The sequence below is a fragment of the Aquarana catesbeiana genome, linkage group LG07 (assembly GCF_042186555.1).
Source record: "Aquarana catesbeiana isolate 2022-GZ linkage group LG07, ASM4218655v1, whole genome shotgun sequence".
In the NCBI taxonomy this organism is placed as follows: Eukaryota; Metazoa; Chordata; class Amphibia; order Anura; family Ranidae; genus Aquarana; species Aquarana catesbeiana.
In genome coordinates, this window is record NC_133330.1 from 319,577,681 (window position 1) to 319,603,013 (window position 25,333).

Consider the following 25,333-nt stretch of genomic DNA (forward strand, 5'->3'; position numbering starts at 1 on the left):
CAGCCAACTATGCTGGCTCAGTTGGGCCTGAGGCCGGAATCCCTAATCCATCAACACTGACGGCGCTTGAAAGTGGCCGTCCTGGCTTGCCCTCCCTGAATGCCCGTGATGTCCGGTTACGCTACCTGGAGTTCTTTGCGGGTAGGGGGGCTATCAATATGCCAGACAATCTGTGACACCTTTTTCAAATAAAAAACAACCAAAAGAAATTCTTGGTGGACATTTACTGCTTGTGTTTGTTTTAGCTGACCCTGACAGAAATGTGTTGAGTGCAGAAAATGTCGTGATTGGGTAACCTTATAAAAAACAGTGTTGGCTGGTACTTCCTAAATGCCAAAACACATTTCACTACAAGTGCACTTGCAACTGCACTGAACCTGCACTTGTAGTGCAAAGAGGATTTGCCCTTAGGAAATAACCCCCATTTTTGCATAAAACAGCAATTACATCACCCCAAAAGTGTTGTAGTGTTGAGACAATAATCCACACATTCTTGAGTAAGGCACTTTTTTATACGTGCACAATCACATGTGCATTTCCCAAAGGTTTTTAAAACAAACCAACTTGTTTGTTGTATAACAATTTTTGCAGTAGCATTATCAAAAATCGAAATATCCATTTCAGATAAAACAGGCCTGTGTAAAACCAACAAGAAAGCCAAAAAACTTGAACTTACAAAGTTCACATATGGTAAAACCTGAAGGCTATATCAGACATCAGTATTTAGGAACTGGGTTTGATATAGCGTTCAGATGGGGGGGAAATCACCCCTGGAAAAGCCAAATTTGGAAGATGCACACCAATTTACGAATGTCAACATGTGCTATCTGCCATCAGGGGGGATCAAGGTAAGTGTTTGGGGGGAGCAAGCCCTTCCTCAACGCTACTTTATAATTGAGGAAGGGGTTGCACCCCCAAAACGCGTCCATTGATATCCCGTGATGGCAGATAGCACATGTTGGCACACTGTGTGCATCCTCCAAATTTGGCTTTTCGAAACATTTAAAAAATTTTGGTACGATAAAACAGGTGATTTTGTGGGGTTTAAATTCACCCCAAAACATCAATGATGTTATTATTTTTTTTAATAACATCACTGATTTGTTGCTGGATGTCTTGCAATTGGAGATTACACCCCATGATCTCCCCGATCAGTATCTGGGCACTTTCAGATGTAAAGCGTTCTGGATCACGATCACCTAAAAAGAGATAAAGAACAAAAAAAAAGGTCTCAAAAATCTGCCACCATCCATCTCTTTTACCTGAGTCTGTGGTCGCAGACACTCACTGTTGTGGTGCCAATCTCCACCACATCTTCTTCTTCCTCCTGCTCAGCTTCTTGGGTTGGGGGTATTTCCCCTTCTTCCAGAGGGGGGGGGGGGTCTCTGGTCTCCTGGGATGAGGGGTGTCCTCCGAGTCTCTTATCCCCTATGTAAAACAAAAATGGTATACTTAGCACACAGATATTTGATGGCAGAACTATAGAAATAGGAAACATTGCTTGAAAGTGGGGTACAATTGTCTATTTTAGCAGAGTTCCAAGATGTATATTTTGTATTGCCCTTTGTCAAGCTGCAATACTTTACCTGTTTGGTACAAGCTTCACAGATGTAACCCCCCCTATAGTATACACTGGAGCACCTGTGTGCCCCCCCTAATAAAAATGGTGTTCTTGTGTCCCACACTAGTGCTCCAGTGTCCAGATGTGAAAACAGCTGCTCAGTGTCCTCTCCTTACACACAATCTAGTTTGCATTTCATTCTAGTAACAAACCCATCTACACAAACAAATATTTGGCATCCAAGTAGGCCCCCAAAAATGTGTGAAAATGCATATGGCCTAAACAATGGTGTTCTAGAGGCCGAAAGAAAAATGTTTGATACGAACGAATAATGTGCCCATGAACATTAAAGTTGACCTTTTGAAACGTTACAACTAATAAAAGCATATAGAGCAGAACGAACGTAATAAAGACAGAAAGAATAGGAACACAGCACAACTACTTACTTTTTTGCAGCACTCTCCGGATCTTTCGGTACTGCTCTGGCTCTCTCAACTTCAGGTCCGACCACCGCTTCCTGAGCTGATCTTTAGACCTTCGTACCCCGAAATTCCGCTCTAGACTCCTGACCACTTTCGCCATGATCTTGGCCTTTCGGATGTTCGGGTTGGGGTAAGGCCCATATTTTCCGTCATAGTCGGACTTCCTCATGATGTCGACCATCTCCAACATCTCCCCAAAAGACATATTTGTGGCCTTAAACGTCTCCTTCTGGATCGGGACGTGCCTGGATCCGGGCTTTCCTCCTCCTCCTCCTCGTTGCTACAATTAGCCCGCACCTGCTGTATGTCCGCCATCATGCTCTTCCCCCACTGCGCCGAACGAAAAGGGGCGGGGAATACACTAGAAAGAACGTCAGGGGCGGGCGGAGTTACACGCATGCGCAGTGTATATAAAGCGTAACACGCGTGCGTATTACGTTTGATCTGTGAGTGGAGGAAGGAGCATTGGACGCGGCAATCGTAAGAACGAAGGTAAGAGACAAACTTGGGCCTATACTGCTTCTAGATTGAGGCCTATATTGTAACAAGACTAGGAGAGTTTTGTGTGACATTAGGCTTTGTCTTGTGTTGTGTCTTGCAGTGAACATGGATATGGTACTGAAAGATAAGGACTTCATTTCAGTCTTCATAGAGATGCTAAGGGAGCTGCCCTGTCTGTGGGAGATTAAACACCCCCATTACAAGAACCAAGCAAAGAGGAAGGCAGCACTGGAGCAATTGTGTGAAATTGTGAAGCAGGTGATCCCCACGGCAGACATCACTTTTTTAAAGATTTTCATTGGTGGCCTGAGGAGCACATATCTGAGGGAGCGCAATAAAGTCCTGGATTCACAGAGATCTGGAGCAGCAGATGACATCTATGTCCCCAGGATGTTGTACTACGACAGGCTGCACTTTCTGGCAGGCCAGACTGAACCCAGGCCATCCCTCTCCAGTCTTCCTTCCACGCTTCCTTCCCCCCCGGGTGAGGCTTCTGACGCCCAACCTGGGCCTTCCAGGCCACATGTGGAGGAGCCCAGATTGAGCCAGGTATAGCATTCCTCTAAATATTTCTGCTTGTCCAATCAATGATGTGAACTATATGTTAATTGGGAGTACTAATTAAGGATTGTGATTGATGATGCAAAACATTACAACTATGTCCCTTTTTCATACACAGGGAAGTCTCAGCCAGGAGGTGGCCGGGCCGAGCCGGCTGGCTGATATCAAGGTCCCTCCACCCCCCCTGAAAACAGAAAGTGGTAGTAGGACGAGTGGCCTAGAGGAGGCGGCTATCAGATTCTTTTGTAGGGCTACAGAGGTCCTGGGAGCACCACACACCAGGCAGGAGAACTTTGCTGCATTCATAGCATATAAAATGCAGAGGATGGAGGAGGGCCAAAAAGCCATGTGTGAGGCCCTCATATCTGAGGCTCTGGCGAAAGGTGTGAGGGGCCAAATTACACCTCACACACAGCTTTGGGATGGTCCTCCTCCTCCTCCTGCAGGTCCTACTCCTTCTCCAGGTCCTACTCCTCCTCCTGCCACATCTCCAACTGCACAGCCACAGCCCGGAAGGAAGTGTGAAAGGAAGACCAGACAGTGAGGACCCTGGATCCAGTCTGGTGGGCCAAAAAATGCAGCCTCTTGTGGTACCACAGCCTGCGGACACAGATGTCATCTGCTGCTATCCAAGTCTCTGTGAATCCCGGACCAGACTGCCCTCCCTTACATATGGACTCCTCAGGCCACCAATTTTGATGTTGAAGAATTGATGTCTGCCGTGGGGGTCCCAGGCTTCGCTAATTTCTCCTGTTGATCCAGCGTTGCCTTCCTCTTTGTTTGGTTCTGATCCCTTAATAAAGGATTTTTGTTTTGAATTATACTCTCCTATGTGTTTTACTTCAAAAATGACAGTTGGTTTGTGAGGATTCAGGTACATTTCAAATATACAATGTGAAATGAACAAGGGACACCAACACCAAACAATCTCCTTGAGATTAAATAATAAAACATATCAATGGTGTTGGGGTAACCTGACACACAAAACACACCCAAAAATATTCTGGAGTAAAAATAAAAATAACATTGAACAAAGATCAGCCTTGGAAAAAATCCAAACATTAAATAAAAAAAAAAGGCTTAAAATCCTAAATAAAAAAAAATAAAAAATATAAAACTGTCAGATGTGACAACTAATAACAATATATTCAGGGAATCCCACTAAAAAAACACAAATAAAACTTTGTGAGAAGTGTGTGTGAATATGAGCAGCAAAACTACTTAATTCTTGTCACATTATAAAGAAGAAGAGAGTGCGCTGTATTAAACCATTTTTTACATTGCAGCGTGACGAAAGTGCTGTATCCATTGCGAACGCTAAGTTTACCAGAACGAGCTGTCCCGTGTCGGAATTTCTTCTGAGCATGCGTGGCACTTTGTGTGTCGGAACAGGCCACACACGGTCGGAATTGACGCGATCGGATTTTGTCGGAAAATTTTATCTCCTGCTGTCCAACTTTGTGTGTCGGAAAATCTGATGGAAAATGTCCGATGGCGCCCACACACGGTCGGAATTTCCGACAACACGCTCCGATCGGACATTGTCCATCGGAAAATCCGACCGTGTGTACGGGGCATTAGAGTCAGTAAAAGGAATGAATGAAAATGAACACATCATCATTATATTGGACATTTGCAGTAGTAATGGCTTTCAGCACCATAGACAGCTCCATCTAGATGCAGGATAACAGCCCAGACCAAAACCTTGTAGCTCCTCTTGCAAACTATTCCTGGGATTTTGGACCTTTGGGCTTATTAATATGTAACAGGTCAACCTAAGAATACAGGAACAATAAGAGCTTTGTTGCTATGTGCAAAAGATTCTGTTTCAGGTTGGAAGATGAAAAAAAAGTAAAGCCATCTATTGCTATGGACAAAATATGTTTTATAACGGAAAGCTGTTGGCTAGACAGTTTGGCTGAGGAATTCGCCCTTTTCAGTTTCTGGCAGTAATATGTTTGCTGGCTGGCATGTATGTGGGTATATGCACTAAATCCTTGCTGCTTAGCAAAGTAACATTTGTAAAATGCAGATACCGAATAATAAAAATAATAATAGTGTTTGATGTTCAGATAAATCATTTGTTGAATTGAAATGAGCTGAAATTTAAAGTGGCTGCACGCTGGTCTCTATCCCCACCACGCATGGCTCCCATCTCCACAGCTTATCCATCAAAGTGCTGGAGAGGATGCAAGGCAGAAGGGACCATTGCACATGTAGTAGTTATTGTCTAGCTATTCAAATATAATGGTCCAAAGTGCGAAGGTAATATCGAAGCTCTGTGGTATGGATGTACCGTTAGGCCTGCTGGGTCTATTTATTTCATGGTTCTAGCATTCTTTATTATCAAAATAGTTTAACCCCTCATGTATTAAATTCTGCAAACGTGCCTTTGGGGAAAATCAAAAACACCTGTGCTATGTCCGAATGACCCCCAACACCAAATGTAGAGCTACCCCCATAGGAGCCGCTGTAATTTAACTGGTCCTTTCCCAAACTAGTGCAGAGGCAGCCAGACACACAATAACAGTCAATTCACTCTTCAGTGAGCTCCCCAGACCAGGTTCCCAAGTGAGGACTCCTTGACTAGCTTCAAAAAAGGATTCTCAAGAGTAGGCCCTCAAGCTATGCTACAGTTAAGACTTCAATGAAATAAAGCTGGAATCAGGATAGCCTGCTGCAGATGAGGTTAGCCACCTCCATCCAGGTGATTCCCTTAAACAGGGAGAAGAGGAAAACCCCTGCTTCTCTAAATCTCAGACTATTTATATACATCTCCAGCCACCTTCTGGGCACACCTTCCCAGGGATTGGCAGAAGCACAAAAAATTTACAGGCTGAGATTTGCCTTGCTTGACCCTCCGTTTCAGAAGCCTCTGCAATACAGGGGAGAGCAATCAAACCTGCAGTCTGTGGGATCCAGAAGAGCCAAAAGCAATCAATAACTGCAACCAATAACTGCTCCGCTAATTATAGAGGAGCCAATAAGAACCACATTTGCCTACATCCTAGCAACCTAACTAGGAGGGTGCTGCATAAATAAATAAAAACTAAATAATGCCTGTGTAGTGACTGATAAAACACAGCTGCCGCTCAAAGGTGCACTGTTATAGACATTTTTTTTAATTCAAAAGAGCAGCTCTACCACCATTACTGGCGATTCTCATGAATAGTGAACTGTGCTATAATATATATCAAATAAAACAAAAAATAAAAATAAAATAAAAAAGCATTGAAGACTGAAAACAGTCCATAAAGTGTCATGTGATGAACATGACCCTTCTTCACCATCTGTAGGTCAAACCAACTCTTGTGCTGCCCCTAGTGCACTTTTGGGAGTGTTGACTCACCAAAAGTTGTTGACCCCTTACTTTCATAAGAAGGTCAATATGTTCCCATCTATACCTCCTTTTCATTTGTAAACTCCGTTCTCCACCACTGGTTTAGCCACCAGGGTGTTACAGAGGCAATGAGCCACCCCAACACCTTCACATATGGTACTCAGACAGAAGACAGACCGGGGGAAATGGCATAGCATACCATGTTTATTTGTTGAAATTCTCTAAAACATAAAAGGAGTGCACTAACTTTTTTTGTGGTCTTGGCACCTAGAATGAGCAGCCAACAAGCAACTAGGAAGCGTCGCTGCTCGGGAACGCTACATATGGAGGGGACCCAGGACCGCAGTAAGCGGTCAGGTTGGCTGCCTACAATGGAGATGGAGGAACATCTGTTTCCCCGTCTCCACTGACAAGTGATGCCGGAAGTGATAAGGATTTGGTCATTTCTTGGCTGTAACAGCCAGGAAAGCAGCTGATCAAACATGATCTGTGTTTGATCAGCTACTTTAAAGGTCAGAGGAGACGTCAGGGGTCTAATAGACATTGGGGTTGATTTACTAAAACTGGAGAGTGCAAAATCTGGTGCAGCTGTGCATAGAAACCAATCAGCTTCTAACTTCAGATTGTTCAATTAAGCTTTGACAAAAAACCTGGAAGCTGATTAGTTTCTTTGCACAGCTGCACCAAATGTTGCACTCTCCAGTAAATAATAAACCCTACTATGTCTATGCATCTATAGTATGCACTTATAATGCATATTATTATTATTATTATTTAAGGTACTTATATAGCGACGTCAATTTATGCAGCACTTTACATATACATTGTACATTCACATCGGTCCCTACCCTCAAGGAGCTTACAATCTAAGATCCCTAACTCACATTCATACATACTAGGACCAATTTAGACAGAAACCAATTAACCTACCAACTTCCGTAATTTTTTCATCTTTCCATCTATTACATTTTCTGCCCTTGTTGGATAGTAAACATTTTTTTTTCTGCCAGTAAATACCTTATAAAGCCCACTTCCTGTTTCTTGTCTAGTTATTTACCTAGGCTTATACCATCATACACAGCTCTCTCTCTCTCTCACTCTCATGAGAGTTTGCCAGGAAGGGAGGGGGATGAGTCATAAGAGGGCTAATGAGGGCTGCAGAGCTGGAGGTGTGCCTCTGTGTGTAAATCCAGGAAGTGAACAGGCAGCAGCTTCAGCTGCCCACAGTTAAAATGGCTGCAGCCAGACTCAGTGGAGGGAGATTTCTTCAGCATATTTGGCAAGTACAGAATCACAGTATATATAAAATAATATGCAAAGTGGTTGGAGGGAAGCTTCAGAATGGCAAAGATAATTTTATTACAAAATGTGAGCATGCCTTGAGATCTTACACATGCTGAACCAATGTTTTAGTATAAGAGGTTTCGTAAATATTTCTCTTTGAAGTCAATGTAAGCCTGCAAATCCAAAGAGCCCCAAAATATGAACAGAAACATTTTAGGTTTTTTTTTGCTGCATCCTAACCAACAGTACAGTAAAGACCTGCCTGGTTCTCCATTGCAGCAGACCATGCCCAACTCAGAATGTGCACTGCTTTTAAAAAAAGGACAAAATTCAAAATCTCAAGTATCCATGACAGCTCAAGAAGTATAATGCAGATGCTGTCATCTAATGCACAGGGCTGGCAGAACAAAGATCTGCATTTCTTGATAATTCTGCATTTCTTGATAATTCTGAATTTCTTGATGAAAAGCATTGGACTGCTCAATGAGGATTTTAAAGCTTCTGTATTGGAGTTGACTGGAAGCATTTTTTTTGTCCTAAGACTTCCATGGATAGTCCTTAGCATAGGTGTGCACCCCAAAGCACATGTATCTACAGATATATGGACCCGCATTGATCCCCCTGCTTGAAGAGTGAAAGAGAACTGTATAAGCACTTCTCTGTTGGCAGAACCAGAAAGAGGGAGATCTTTCCCATCTCCCTGCTGCCATACAGACTGATAATGCTAATGCACACAGGGTGATTAGGGTGTGCCCAGACACACCCAGCACACACTGTGGTGTGGTCCTTAGGAAAATATAAGTATAGGATAGGTAATAGAAGCACCACTCCATGTATAAAAGTCCAGAATGATAATTTATTTAAAAGAGAAATATGGGGATTGACTTTCTTTTTATCATATTTACCTAGGTGGATGCTGCATCTGTTCCCTGCCAGCTCAAACATTGAGAACCGAGCGATCAAACACAGCAGATCGCTTGGTTCTCAGGGCTCCCTGAGCAGAGAGATGGTGATTGTCAGTCACCGCTCTCTGCCCGCCCCCCCCCCCCTCGCTGGAGCGCTGTGTTGTGGAGGGGCTAGAGCGGCAGGCTCAGGCTCTCAGCGGCTCGCTGAGGGGTTGAGCCAGGTGGCGGTCCAGGCATGTGGGTGGATCTCGACCACATGGTCGTGGTCTTTCCTGAGACTGGACCAGCCCTGTGAAGTCAGCCAACTGAAAACGGGTCACAGGAACAAACCGCACTCCTGTGATCCACAGGAGAAGTACAAAACAAGCTTTGCCTGTACTTTTTCTTTAAGCTTGCCAAGCAAAACCCACCAAGTATTGGCTGACAATTTGAGGTGAGGCACAAGACCATCAGCATTAAAGTGGTTGTAAACCCTTCCATATAACCAGTGAAGTGACTGGCCTCAGGTTATACACCAAGATTAAACAAATCCTCCTACATAAATTGTAACTGTTTACCAGTAGTCTCCTCTCTATATCCCTTTAAAGTCCAGAATTTTTAAAACTGTCTGAAAAAAAGGGGGCAGAGAGCTGAGGCTGTCAATCAGCTGGAGATCCGCTCTGCAGAGCTCAGTGAGGAGAGCTCTGAGAGCTGATTGGAGGGCAGGGACACCCCCCCTTCACACAGCACACAGAAACAGAGCTGAGGCTGTCAATCAGCTGGAGATCCCTCCCCTGTCACCTTTTTTCTCTTGGTGTCGGGAAAACTTGTCAAAAGTGACTCATGCTGAGAGCAAATGGATGAAGCAGCAGACAGAAATGAAACTTAGCGCTCTGGATTGAGACAAGTACACACTATAGAGGGATATGCTTTGTTCATATTTTATGTCTGAAGTTTACAACCGCTTTAAATTACTGGTGCTTTTGATCCAGTTTTCTTGTCTCGATTTCAGACTTTTTGATCCTTTGCAGTCTTGAAGTAGGGGGACTTCTATAACCCATTATCCATTTTCTGTAGGAAAAGTAGGTGTCACCATAGGCGTGCGCACAGGATGTGCCTTGGCACACCCTAATTACCCTGTTTAGACCACTAATATTTTACCAAAGCCCCCTAACAGGGCTCCTAAAAGTGTATATATATATATATATATATATATATATATATATATATATATATATATATATATATATATATATATATATACTAATAAAAAAATAATACAAATAAAAACTACTGACACCGTCCACTGCCCTACTGATACCGCTCACTGCTCTACTGACACCATCCACTGCTCTACTGACACCAATCTCTGCCCTACTGACACCATACACTGCCCTATTGACACAGCCCACTGCTCTACTGACACCATCCACTGTTCTGCTGACACCGTCCACTGTTCTACTGACACCAATCTCTGCCCTAATGACACCATCCACTGCTCTACTGACACCATCCACTGCTCTACTGACACCATCCACTGTTCTACTGACACCAATCTCTGCCCTACTGACACCATCCACTGTTCTACTGACACCAATCTCTGCCCTACTGACACCATCCACTGTTCTACTGACACCAATCTCTGCCCTACTGACACCATCCACTGTTCTACTGACACCAATCTCTGCCCTACTGACACCATCCACTGCTCTACTGACACCATCCACTGCTCTACTGACACCATCCACTGCTCTACTGACACCATCCACTGCCCTACTGACACCGCTTACTGCTCTACTGACACCGTCCGCTGCCCTACAGACACCATCCACTGCTCTACTGACACCATCCACTGCTCTACTGACACCATCCACTGCCCTACAGACACCGCTCACTGCTCTACTGACACCATCCACTGCCCTACAGACACCGCTCACTGCTCTACTGACACCATCCACTGCTATACTGACACCATCAGTTTATATACTCATGTATTGTGCACACATACATGTGTGTTTGAGCTTTGGGGTGCACACCTATGGGTGTCACATGCAGCGTACCCAACTCATGTAGAAATCACAAAAGAAGTCACAAAGCCATAATCATTCACAAGGAGCCCTCCACACTCTTAAATGATTTTTTTGAGATAAATGGTGCCTATGGAAACTACAAAGGATCCTTTAAAGTGTTTTTCGGGTATATGGTATTTATAGATTCCTCTAAAGGCACCATGGGGTTGATTTGCCAGAAAAGTGGAAGCTATTCACTTTTCATAGCGAATGATAATACATGGGGTGAAGCTCAGTTTAGGCACCAGATCAGGTGCAAAGGAGATGTAAAAAAATATTAGCAAATGATTAGCTGATTGGACCATTCAGCTGCACCTCATTTACTAAACTCAATCATCATTCACTTGGGAATGTGAAGAGTCTGAAATTTTTTTCTAGTAAATCAGCCCCTGTAAGTAAGGACTATTTACATGAAGCACATTCAGGGGTCCGTCCATCTTCCTATCTGGGTGGGATGTTTGTTTCAATAAAATGATCTGAGATGAAGAATTGCTTGAGGGCGTCTCCTTATGAATCATAATCCAGATTCTTAGCGTCCTCTATTGGTTTGGAGCGTAGGCTTGCATTAAGTACAAAACTTTTCTCTTTTTTTTTCATCTGATAGCGCACTAAAAAATATATCCTCTGGTAAGAAAAATATGTCTACGCTATAAGAAGTGCTAAAAGATACAATACAGAATACAATAGAATACAATAGAACATAGAATACAATAAACACATCATAAATTATATTGTACATTTACAGTATTCATGGCTTTCAGCACCATGGACAGGACCATGGACACCATGGACAGCGCCATGGGCAGCGCCAAGAATGAGAACACTTATAGATCCCATTTTTTAAATTTTTTTTTATTTTAACCGCTTCAATACTGGGCACTTTCACCCCCTTCCTGCTCAGGCCAATTTTCAGCTTTCAGTGCTGTCACACTTTGAATGACAAATGACGTTCATGCAACATTGTACCCATGTGAAATACTTATAATTTTTTTCACACAAATTGAGCTTTCTTTTGGTGGTATTTAATCACCACTGGGTATTTTATTTTTTGATAAATAAACAGAAAAAGACTGAATATTCTGAAAAAAAAAAAAACACGCATTTTTCTTTGATCTTGTTATAAAATTTTGCTAACAAATAATCTTTCTTCTTTTTTTTTTCTTTTAAATGTTTATTTATATAAATTTTTCAATACAAAAAAAGACGTAAATAGCTCTCCTCCAACAGAGAGTCTACATCCACATCTTTAATAACAACATTCCATTACAAACCCACTTACATTCCCCCCCCCCATCTCCCCCTCAAACCCTCCCCCCACCCCCCTCTGCAGATTAGGGTACTCCTGTTGTACCTGGGCTATCCGGAGTCCCTTCTCAGTCAGTCCCACCTTGTTACCTCCTCCAGGTAACTCCATGAACTTTTATACTTCCGCCATCCTGCCCATTTGTCCACCCGGTTCTCCTCCTCATCCAGATAAATTCCCTCTCCATCCACACCCTCCATATTGTATATTTCATTTATACAGAAGAGCCATTCTCGAATATTTGGACTATCTGGCTCTAACTAGCGTTAGTACAAATAATCTATATATATATATATATATATATATATATATATATATATATATATATATATATATCATTTTTAATTATTTATTTATTTATTGCCCGTGAACACAAGAAGTAACACTTTCAGCTGAGTACCTCCATCCAAGATGAACAGCAGGGGAAACAGTGGCCGTAAGGGCGCATGGGCGCCGGCCCCTCTCTCCTGCCACCCCCTCTAGCACCAACAGATAGATTCATGCATGAATTACAGCGGCCATTTTTTTTTTGAAGCACCTGATTAGAGCCATAGGCTCTAATAGGCATCAAAAAAGGTGACCTGCGAGCGCCATGCTGGGCGCTCACAGGTCACTCAGCTGTGTTAGAAAAGAGAATGAATATTCGCTTTCCTAACACTAAACAGCCTCTCCGCCAATCAGGTGCTCGGATCTGTTACCCGTCACCTGATTGGCTGAAATGACAGGAACTGTGATTGGACGCCTATCAGGCATCCAATCATAGCAGAGGATGGGAAAAGAGGACCGAGAAGACATCGAGAAGCTGTCCCACCGCCACTGAGACAGGGTAAGTACAGAGGGTGGGCGGGGGGCACACTGGCAGCATTTGATATGGCACAGTGGGAGCGTTTGATGGGGCACAGTGAGGCTGCATTTGATGGGCACAGTGAGGCTGCATTTGATGGGGCACAGTGAGGCTGCATTTGATGGGGCACAGTGAGGCTGCATTTGATGGGGCACAGTGAGGCTGCATTTGATGGGTACAGTGGCTGCATTTGATGGGCACAGTGGCTGCATATGAGGGCACAGTGGCTGCATAAAATGAGCACAGTGGCTGCATTTGATGGGGCACAGTGGCTGCATAAGATGGGCACAATGGCTGCATAAGATGGGCATAGTGGCTGCATAAGATGGGCTTAGTGGCTGTATTTGATGGGGCACAGTGGCAGCATTTTATGACACAGTGGGAGCATTTGATATGGCACAGTGGCTGCATTTGATGGGCACAGTGGCGGCAATTGATGGGCACAGTGGCGGCAATTGATGGCACAGTGACTGTGTTTGATTGCACAGTGGCTGCATTTGATGGGCACAGTGGGGGCAATTGATGATATAGTGGTGGCAATTGATGGCACAGTGGCTGCATTTGATGGGCACAGTGGCTGCGTTTGGGCACAGTGGCTGCATTTGATGGGCACAGTGGCTGCATTTGATGGGCACAGTGGCTGCATTTGATGGCACAGTGGTGGCAATTGATAGCACAGTGGCTGCGTTTGATGGGCACAGTGGCTGCGTTTGATGGGCACAGTGGCTGCATTTGATGGGCACAGTGGCGGCATTTGATGGCACAGTGGCTGCATTTGATGGCACAGTGAGGCTGTAATTGATAGGGTTTTTTTTTCAGAATTTTTCAGTTTGTTTGCGCCCCCTAAAAACATTTTGAGCACCAGCCCCCACTGAGGGGCAATAAAAGTAGCTTTAGCTTTAGAAAAGTGTAGCACACACACAAAAAAAAAAAAATAGGTGAAGCATCATTTATAGATGGTGCCCATTAGCAAATCCATTCTACAGATGCCAACCAAAATATTTACTTGTGGCTGTCAAATGCAGAAATTGTAGCGCCATAAAAATGATGCATGACAGCAGCTGTTAGAAAGTGTTCTAGTCACATCCACTGTTTGCTAACGGCTAATAAATCTCCTTCTTCTATTTAGTCAAAGCGACTTCCAGGACCGTGGGAGCCTTCGCCTCCTCCGTACCCAACAGCTTCTATTAGCATGCACTTTTCACCTGCAGCCGAGAGCCGCCATAAATTTCTATGCTGATTCTTTTAATCTACTAAGTGAGGCCCCGATAACAACCCGAAAATGATAACAGAGGGCTCCGATTATATTTTTATTAAAGGAGGAAGCGGCTTCCGAATTACCTCTCGTTTTTTTTTTTTTTTTTGGCGTGCAGCGAGCGCCGGCATCAATCAAACTTTTATGATCGCGCAATTCTATTGTCTGTCGTTTGATACATGGATGGGAAATGGCTCTCTAAGTAGCCAGATGGGCTCCCCTTCTTCTCCGAGGGAGTCGGAGTTTACCGGTTGCTGCGCGGCGTCATAAAACAAAATCCAAAAAGGAATTTTATTTCTCTGCAGCTCTGGGTTGTAATGTGCCTACCGATGGCAATTTGGTAAATACAGTTTGCACTAGCATAAAAATTAATTTTAAATAAGTTTTCTTCATGGGGCTGTTGGGTTGAATCTCTGAGATAGGGTGAGAAGTTCAGGCTTATCTGTAATAATGCCAGATAAGTAGTAAATGTTTTTAGTCTGGTATTTCTTTGGTTCTTCCGGTCAATAAAGCAGAACTCTAGGAGAACAGATAAAATATGGGAGCTACCTACCAGAGGATCTGCATTTCTACCTATCCAGCCCTGTTACTTACACAGCACAGCCCTACGTGTTCCGTCCCCCCTCCCAAAAAAAACCCCATAGAAATACAGACTGATACAGATAAAAGAGTCCAAGATCATTTTAAGTGTTGGCAAAAAAAAAAAAGCCATAAGAAAACAGGCAATGTTTTTTGGGGGGCAACACAAACCCCCCTTCATCAGGGGTTTTAAGAATAAGCAAAAATAATAGTCATAATGAGGAAAAATTATGTCTAGGAATCCATATGCATATATATCACAAAATTTAAAACATCACAACATAATAACAACATACGTGTTACAGTAACTTCTGTTGTCTAAGTTGGATTAGAGAATCATTTTAATTGTTGGTCATTTTAATTGCTAATTTTAAAGTTGTAAAGGCAGAAGGTGTTTTTTTTATCTTAAAGTGATTGTAAACCCAATGTGAAACAAAAAACCCCCAAAAAACTAGACAAAGGTATAATGAGCTAGTATGCATAGCATATTAGCTCATTATGTAATACTCACCTGAGATTGAAGCCCTCGCTGCGGTGCCCGTACACAGCACCGGCCGGCTACAACACTCCCGGGGATTGGGGCTCTGGCGCTGTGATTGGCCGGAGCCGAAATGACGCCACTCTCGCGCGTGCGCGCGGGTGCACCCGGTAACGGCACAGTCTAATGCCCAGTACACACGGTCGGATTTTCCAACGGAAAATGTGTGATAGGACCTTGTTGTCGGACATTCTGACCAGGTGTAGGCTCCATCACACATTTTCCATCGGATTTTCCGACACACAAAGTTTGAGAGCAGGATATAAAATTTTCCGACAACAAAATCCGTTGTCGGAAATTCCGATCGTGTGTACACAAATCCGACGCACAAAGTGCCACGCATGCTCAGAATAAATAAAGAGATGAAAGCTATTGGCCACTGCCCCGTTTATAGTCCCGATGTACGTGTTTTACGCCACCACGTTCAGAACGATCGGATTTTCCGCCAACTTTGTGTGACCGTGTGTATGCAAGACAAGTTTGAGCCAACATCCATCGGAAAAAATCCATGGATTTTGTTGTCGGAGTGTCCGAACAAAGTCCGACCGTGTGTACGGGGCATTACAGAAGCAACGGCACGTTGCATCTCTGCAGCAATGTCCACAAATGTCTTAGCTGTCCCAGACACTCCTCCTGATTTGGCTGAGACACAGCATTGGCGCCATTGGCTCCCATGGCTGTCAATCAAAATCAGTCAGCCAGTCAGGGGAGAGAGGGGGCCAGGTCGGGGCTCCCTGTCTGAATGGATACAAGGATCTGTGACTCGGCCTAAGTGCCCCCTGTAGCAAGCTGCTGGCTGTGGGGGCACTCACCAGAGGGAGGGGCCAGGAGAGCAGAAGAGGGACCCGAGAAAAGGAGGATCGGGGCTGCTCTGTGCAAAACCAACTGCACAGAGGAGAAAGTATGACATGTTTGTTAATTAAAAAAAAACAGACTTTACAACTACTTTAATTGTTGATAAAAAAAAAGTAATATAAAAACTCATTTTGGGGGCAACACCGCTCCCCTAAACATATACTATATTGTCAAAGGTATTTGGACGCTTGCCTTTACATGAACTTTAAGCAAGGTCCATAAAGACATGGATGAGCGAGTTTGGGGTGGAGGAACTTGACTGGCCTGCACAGAGTCCTGACCTCAACCCGATAGAACACCTTTGGGATGAATTAGTGTGGAGACTGCGAGCCAGGCCTTCTCGTCCAACATCAGTTCCTGACCTCACAAATGCACTTCTGAAAGAATAGTCAAACATTCCCATAGACACACTCCTAAACCTTGTGGACGGCCTTCCCAGAAGAGTTGAAGCTGTTATAGATGCAAAGGGTGGGCCAACTCAATATTGAACCCTACGGACTAAGACTGGGATGCCATTAAAGTTCATGTGTAAAGGCAGGTGTCCCAATACTTTTGGTAATATAGTGTATATAATAATACATCCAATAAAGAATGTGGATATATAGTGTAAATGTATATTAAGTTTTATAAAAAAAGTTCCAAAATTTACTGAAATTGGCTGCTAAAAAGCAAAAAATTGCTTACTAAAACAAGTACCAAAAAAAAAAAGTACTAAAACACACTAATGCCGCATACACACAGTCGGACTTTTTGACCGGACTTGTCCGACGGACGCCGATGTGCCAAATCCGGCAGACAATCCGATCGTGTGTGGGCTTCATCGGACCTTCAGCTGACTTTTCCAGTCGCAAATCTGATGGACTTTAGATTTGGAACAGGCTTCAAATCTTTACGTTGTAACTCCGCCGGACCCAGAAATCCGCTCGTCTGTATGCTAGTCCGACGGACAAAAACCGAGGCTAGGGCACCTATTGGCTACTGGCTATCAACTTCCTTATTTTAGTCCGGTGTACGTCATCACGTACAAATCCGTCGGACTTTGGTGTGATCGTGTGTAGGCAAGTCCGGTCGTTAGAAAGTCTGTCGAACGGGCTGTCGGACTTTTGTAGCTGAAAAGTCAGACCGTGTGTACACGGCATAAGAGATTAGACTGCCAAACTAAAACAATTGGCTCCTAAAATCAATGCAAAACCTAAGAAACTAAGCCGATGAAATAAAAGCAGTTCCCATTAGACCCCTTTCACACCGAGCCGCCTATAGCATCGGCGGTAAAACGCCGCTATTTTAACGCTATAGCGCCTGCAAAACGCCCTCGGTGTAAAAGGGGTCTAAAAGGCAAACAGGGATCCAAACCACCACACTCCAGAGAAAGCTCGGGTACCAGACAGAAGAAAAGCAGCTTCAGTCTGACTCCATCCAGGACACACCCCCAACGTGTTTCACCCTGTCCACAGGGCTTAGTCATGGAGACCTCTGGGTGAAACCCGTTGGGTGGGTGTAGCCTGGAGGAAGACAGAAGCCACTTTTTTATCTGTGTGATACATTTGCTGTTTACATACGTGTGTAGGACCTATGCAAGCATTTATATTTGTGTGTATGCTTGGGGGTGGGGGGGTGTGAATGATTTCAATGGGAAATGGGAGAGCCTGGGAACCACTACAGGTGACTCTGCCTGGTACCATAAATGTGATCACTTTTACTAGACAGCGATACCAAGATCATAGATGCAGCTGCAGCCATGATCTTGGTATAGCCACTTGCTGACGGGCTATATATAAACATACAGTGCTCTGTAAGTGGTTAAAGGTCATACTCAGATGAAGCAACTGGTATATATTGTAGACGTTCTCACATGACCTCTGTTCTCAGCTGCATAAGGGGCTGGGAGAGGTGGAAGTGGAGGAACAGCAGCACACTGGACTTCCCAGTGACAGTGAATTGCTGTGCAGGGGGACGTGCCAGCACAAGCCGTGACCATTGTAGGACAGGCAGGCTGTCCTCCCAGCACAGCCAGAAAACTGTGCAGTGAATGTCTATGCAGGAGGAGGGGGGGGGGGGTTGTCAGCATAATTTCTGGCCTTTGAGGGACAGGCAGGGTGTTCTCCCAGCACAGCCAGAAAACTGGCCAGTGATTGGCTTTTCTACGGGGTGTGTCAGCAAAAATCTTGGCCATTGTAGGGCAGGCAGGATGTTCTCCCAGCACAGCTAGAAAGAGCTGGCCAGTGGCATGGGGGGGGTCAGCACAAGTTTTGGGCATTGTAGGACAGGTTGACTGTTCTCCCAGCACAGCCAGAAAACTGACCACGCTAGGAGAGGGGGGGAGTCTCAGCCATTGTAGGACAGGTTGACTGTTCTCCCAGCACAGCCAGAAAACTGACCATGCTAGGAGGGGGAGGAGTCTCAGCCATTGTAGGACAGGTTGACTGTTCTCCCAGCACAGCCAGAAAACTGACAACGCTAGGGGGGGGGAGTCTCAGCCATTGTAGGACAGGTTGCCTATTCTCCCAGCACAGCCAGTGAATGGCTGTGCAGTGGGGTGTGTCAGCACAAGCCTTAGCCATTGTAGGACAGGCAGGCTGTTCCTACAGCACAGCCAGAAAACTGACCACGCTAGGATGGATGTGCTTCCATGCCTAGTGTGGTCAGTTCGGAATAGAAAAGTAGAAGGACTAGCAGGCTCACCAGGAATTTCATACAAAGGAAGCAATACAAAGAGAACAGGATACTTTTTAATACAACTACAAGGGTACAGCAAGCACATCAGGAATATGAAACGTTGGGGTAACGTACATTTTGAGATTGATTAGTCACATACATAAACCCACCTGCTTCTCCTTATGAGAAAACTGCTCTTTTTTTGTTTACAGAAAACCTATTTGCAATTTTGAATTCAAAAAGTTCAAAAATAGTCACCGGCAGCTTTTCCATGGACTCTTTTTACATGATAAGAAGCTGTTTGCAGTGAAGACACAATAAGCTTATATTGCTCGTCTCCCGGAAAACGTTTCTTAAAGGAATTACCATCTGCTATGTGTGCACAAAATATAAAAGGCAAGCAAAGCAGATAATGTAATCTGCTGTAAAGGAAAATGTTTCCCAACAAAAGTACAGGCTGTTCCTGTGATTGATGTGAAGTTATCGCCGCGACTCCCAGAATATTTAATGCCTTCACGGGAAAGGTCGGCTGATGGTGACATTTCATACATTCAGGGATTCCACGGGGATCAAACGATCCCATATACTTACATCCCTAACAACATGCAGCATTTTTTAATCCATCTGTCATATGGCTTATTGAGTCTTTCACACTCCGGCTTGTGTGCTCGGAATGCTGAGCTACATAACGAACGATCACCATTTAAACCAGTTGCATGTTCCTTAAAGCTGAAGTGGCATCTGCTGGTACTTTGCCTTCACCTGGTTCATCCCTCTCCCCTCTTAGCAACTTGCCAGTGACAATAAAAAAAAAAGGGGGTTCCAAAGAAGGTAACCCTAAGTCGGACTTTGAGGGCACAGCAAACAAAAGAGATATGAAAAAATATTAACATTTATTGAAACAAAACTATAGATATATAAATATATAGTACAAAAAAAGGACATGAAAAAAAACATATAAAAATCATATATACAGAATATACATGATGTGAGCCCTAATGCGTCTACGCGTTTCGTTGTCAAAACTTCTTCAGGACACACTCGGGGTTCATTGATTGCAAGAAAGAGAAAAGGTCTCACTATCTTGCAGAGGAGTCAACACCAATACACAGGTAGTAGAAAAGTACAAAAAAAGGACATGAAAAAAACATATAAAAATCATATATACAGAATATACATGATGTGAGCCCTAATGCGTCTACGCGTTTCGTTGTCAAAACTTCTTCAGGACACACTCGGGGTTCATTGATTGCAAGAAAGAGAAAAGGTCTAACTATCTTGCAGAGGAGTCAACACCAATAGACAGTTAGTAGAAAAATGGGAATTTTTTTTTTTGTATTTTCACAATTATTTACGGATGAGGCAATTGGAGTGTTCTTTTTCTCCCAACTTGCCAGTGACATTTTTAAATAAAGCTCTTCTATTGTCATTACATATTTTATTTTCTACCCAGTGACATCATCACTGGGTCTCAGTGCTTCCCTATGTAATCAGGGGCGTCCTTAACCACTTCAGCCCCCGGAAGGATTTACCCCCTTTCTGACCAGAGCACTTTTTGTGATACGGCACTGCGTCGTTTAAATGACAATTGCGCGGTCGTGCGACGTTGCACCCAAACAAAATTGAAATCCTTTTTTTCCCACAATAAGAGCTTTCTTTTGGTGGTATTTGATCACATCTGGGGTTTTCATTGTTTGCGCTTTAAACAAAAAAAGAGAGACAATTTTGAAAAAAAAGCATTATTTTTTACTTTTTGCTACAATAAATATCCCCTAAAAATTTATTTAAAAAAAAACACATTTTTTCATCAGTTTAGGCCGATATGTATTCTTCTACATATTTTTGGTAAAAAAAAAAAAATCGCAATACCCGTATATTGATTGGTTTGCGCAAAAGTTATAGCGTCTACAAAATAGGGGATATATTTATGGCATTTTTATTATTTATTTTTTTTTTTACTAGTAATGGCGGCGATCAGCGATTTTTATCAGGACTGTGACATTATGGCGGACACATCGGACACTTTTGACACTATTTTGGGACCATTGGCATTTATACAGCAATCAGTGCTATAAAAATGCACTGATTACTGTGTAAATGACACTGGCAGGGAAGGGGTTAAACACTGGGGGGGGGGCGATGAAGGTGTTAAGTATGTCCTAGGGAGTGATTCTAACTGGGGGGGGATGGGTTTCAAGTCACATGACAGCGATCACTGCTTCCGATGACAGGGAGCGGTGATCTCTGTCATGTCACTAGGCAGATCGGGGAAATGCTTTGTTTACAAAGGCATCTCCCCGTTCTACCTCTCCGTGACACGATCGCGGGCACCCGGCGGACATTGAGTCCGCGGGACCCACGGTCACAAAGAATGCGGCAGGCATGCATGCGCCCACAGTGCCGCTTCTTAAAGGGGATTGACCTGTATGCCCTTTTGCCCACCTGTGCCATTCTGCCGACGTATATAGTCATGCAGCGGTTGGGAAGTGGTTAATATTGATTGGACCCTGGGCAAACATTTCCTTGGGCCCTCTTGAATCCTCTTATCAACTATTTGAGGGCTGCACGGACTCAAGGGGCAGCTGCTTTGGGCCCCACAACAATTATTGGGCCCGGGGAAGCTGCACCTTTTGCCGTATAATAAAGAAATGTAATGAAAGTGGATTGTGACTGTGGGAGAGGGAGGCGGGGGCAGTAGATTGCTGGACGTACCTCCCTGAAAACATCACATCACTTTTCTTTATCCCTGACTGTCATGAGCTATAGACATATTAGATGCTCCTGAAGATTTACCCCCCTTCATGACCAGGCCATGTTTTGCGATATGGCGCTGAGTTACTTTAACTGACAATTGTGCGGTCGTGCAACACCCAAATAAAATCTATGTCTTTTTACCCCCACAAATAGAGCTTTCTTTTGGTGGTATTTGATCACCTCTGTGGTTTTTATTTTTATAAACAAAAAAGACAGACAAATTAAAAAAAAAAAAAAGACCTTATTTACCTGCTATAATACATATCCAATAAAAAAAAGGAAAAAAAAAATCTAATTTTTTCTTCAATTTAGGCCAATATGTATTCTGCCAAATATTTTTGGTGAAAAAACCCCCAATAAGTGTAGATTGATGGGTTTGCACAAAAGTTATATGGTCCACAAGCTATGGGATATTTTTATTTATTTATTTATGTATTATTGTGGCGGACTTTTGGACACTAACTGACACTTTTGACACTTTTTGGGGACCAGTGACACTAATAAAGTGATCAGTGCTAAAAAATAGGCACTGTCACTGTACTAATTACAGTGGTATTTGATCACATCCGCGAAGTCCAGCCTCCCCCTGACGAAGTCCAGACCAGGACGTAACGCATATGGGAATAGGAGCCTGGCATCTGACATCATCCCGCAGCCATTTCTAGATATACGGCGGCAAGTGGGTGTCTGTGTGCTGATACCAGCTTTTACGGCTTAAGTGCCTCTCATGTGTGTGGAATAATATATTTTAATGAGAATAAAATTGATTTTAAAATTGATTTTAAATGGAGAGCGCTAGATTTCTTATCTTCTGTTACATATGACTTCCATTCCGTGATATGCACCTGTTAAGGAGAGAGTCGGGCAGAGGGAACGGATGGTTGACTTGCCACCACAACTGGACTTTACATCTTAGAGCCCTTTCACACTGGGGCGGGGGGCGGCGTCGGCGGTAAAACGCCGCTATTATTAGCGGCGTTTTACCGTCGGTATGCGGCCGCTAGCGGGGCGGTTTTACCCCCCGCTAGCGGCCGAGAAAGGGTTAAATACCACCGCAAAACGCCTCTGCAGAGGCGCTTTGCCAGGCGGTATAGCCGCGCCGTCCCATTGATTTCAATGGGCAGGAGCGGTAAAGGGGCGGTATACACACCGCTCCTTCACCGCTCCGAAGATGCTGCTGGCAGGACTTTTTTTACCGTCCTGCCAGCGCATCGCTCCAGTGTGAAAGCCCCGATACACAGGAGCGGCACTTTCGGGTCGGTTTGCAGGCGCTATTATTAGCGCAATAGCGCCTGCAAACCGCCCCAGTGTGAAAGGGCTCTAAGGGGAACAGCTGGATATGACTCGCTGGTAAAACAGGAGCCATAATGTAAGGTGAGCGGCCAATCAGCACAGGTGGTGGATTGCAGAGGCACTATTAGTGTTTAGTCTTATATCACTATTCCTTGATTTTTTAAATATTTTTTGTGTGTGATTTTTTTTCCCCTTGTTACATGCTTAGAAGTTTTGGATTTTTCACTGGTTGATTGCATCAGTCGATATACACTATATTACCAAAAGTATTGGGACACCTGCCTTTACACGCACATGAACATGACATCCCAGTCTTAGTCTGTAGGGTTCAATATTGAGTTGGCCCACCCTTTACAGCTATAACAGCTTCAACTCTTCTGGGAAGGCTGTCCACAAGGTTTAGGAGTGTGTTTATGGGAATGTTTAAACATTCTTCCAGAAGCACATTTGTGAGGTCAGGCACTGATGTGGACGAGAAGGCCTGGCTCACATTCTCCTCTCTTATTCATCCCAAAGGTGTTCTATCTGGTTGAGGTCAGGGCTCTGTGCAGGCCAGTCAAGCTCCTCCACCCCAAACTCGCTCATCCATGTCTTTATGGACCTTGCTTTGTGCACTGGTCCAAATCATTTGGTGGAGGGGGGATTATGGTGTGGGGTTGTTTTTCAGGGGTTGGGCTTGGCCCCTTAGTTCCAGTGAAGGGAACTCTTAAGTCATCAGCATACCAAGACAATTTGGACAATTCCATGCTCCCAACTTTGTGGGAACAGTTTGGGGATGACCCCTTCCTGTTCCAACATGACTGCACACCAGTGCACAAAGCAAGGTCCATAAAGACATGGATGAGCGAGTTTGGGATGGAGGAAGTTGACTGGCCTGCACAGCGTCCTGACATCAGCCCAATAGAACACCTTTGGGATGAATTAGAGCTGCGAGCCAGACCTTCTCATCCAACATCAGTGCCTGACCTCCAAAATACACTTCTGGAAGAATGGTAAAACATTCCCATAGACACACTCCTAAACCTTGTGGACGGCCTTCCCAGAAGAGTTGAAGCTGTTATAACTGCAAAGGGTGGGCCAACCCAATATTGAACCCTACGGACTAAGACTGGGACGCCATTAAAGTTCATGTTTTTGGTAAAGGCAGGTGTCCCAATACTTTTGGTAATATAGTGTATGTTTAATACAAGCTTTATTTGGTAATATAAGGAAAAACAACACTTCATATAAAAGAGTTATGCTGCACTATTGTATATGCTTATAAAAAAAAAAAGATCGACAATTTTGAAAGAAAAAACAATATTTTTTTTTCACATCCAATAAAAAAAATGTAAAAATTAAATGTCTTCATAAATGTAGGCCAATGTGTATTCTGCTACATATTTTAGGTAAAAAAAAAAAAATCACAATAAGTGTATATTGATTGGTTTGTGAAAAAGTTATAGCGTCTACAAACTATGGGATATTTTTATTATTTATTTATTTTTACTAGTAATGGCGGCGATCAGCGACTTATAGCAGGACTGCGATATTGCGGTGGACATGCTGATACTACCTGACACTTTTTGGGGACCAGTGACACTAAAACAGTGATCAGTGCTAAAAATATACACTGTCACTGTACTAATGACACTGGCTGGGAAGGGGTTAACATCAGGGGCGATCAAAGGGTTAACTGTGTGCCTAGTCTGTGTTTTACTATACTGTGTGAGGTGCTTTTACTAGGGGAAAAGATGGAATTTATTCCCTGCTTTGCAGGGACACGAATTCCAGCCCCTTCCCTTCTGTCAGAATGGTGATCTGCCTTGTTTACATTGGCACATTGCAGTTCTGTGTCTCTGTCTGACGATTGGCGGGTGCCGGAGGACACTGAGTACCGGTACCCCCCACCCTTTTCACTCTTTCCTGTTCTCTCCCCCTCCCTCTCCCCCCCCTCCTTGTGTCTCCCTTCCCCTCTTTCCCATCCCCCTTTTTTCCTCTTCCTCTTCCCCACTTCCCCTTTTTTTTTCTCCTCCCCCTCTCTCACTTTCTCTCCCCCCCTCTCTCTTTCCTTTCCCTCTTTTCCTTCCCTTTTTTGTCCCTTTCCCCCCCCCCAGGGGGTTTTCTTTTCCCTCCCCCTTCCCCCCTTTTTTCCCCCCTTTTATTCCTTTCCTCCTTTCCCCTTTTTTCCTTCCCTGCCATCTTGTTCCCGGCATACCTATGGACCCATTCAAAATCTATTCCAACCAAACCGTTTAAAGTTAGTGCATATTGTTGTTATTATTTTGTACTATTCGGGGAACTAATGACTCCCTCAATTCGATTCTAGCATTACCGCTGTTCCACTGCGGGTGCGGTGTGTGCCCTTCACCCTCCAGTTCCCCCCTCAGGGGATGGTCTATGCATGATCCCTTGCAAGGCATGTCGGCCTGATACCCGCTCTCCGGTGGGCTTGCCGGTCATTGGGGAGGCCAACGGACACAGGAGGGATTATATATATTTCTTTCACTGTAACCACTCAGAATCATCGGGAACTTTGTGACTGGTAACTATGTAATTTATGAAGCTGTTGATATATACACAAGTCCATTGTTGT

The 25,333-nt window shown here is 44.0% G+C and overlaps 1 protein-coding gene across 5 annotated transcripts in view; it reads left to right on the forward strand.

Moving 5' to 3' along the window:
* NEGR1 (neuronal growth regulator 1) overlaps positions 1–25,333 on the forward strand; it is an 839,131-nt gene that overhangs the window by 503,474 nt on the left and 310,324 nt on the right. The gene's annotated exons all lie outside the window — the stretch shown is intronic.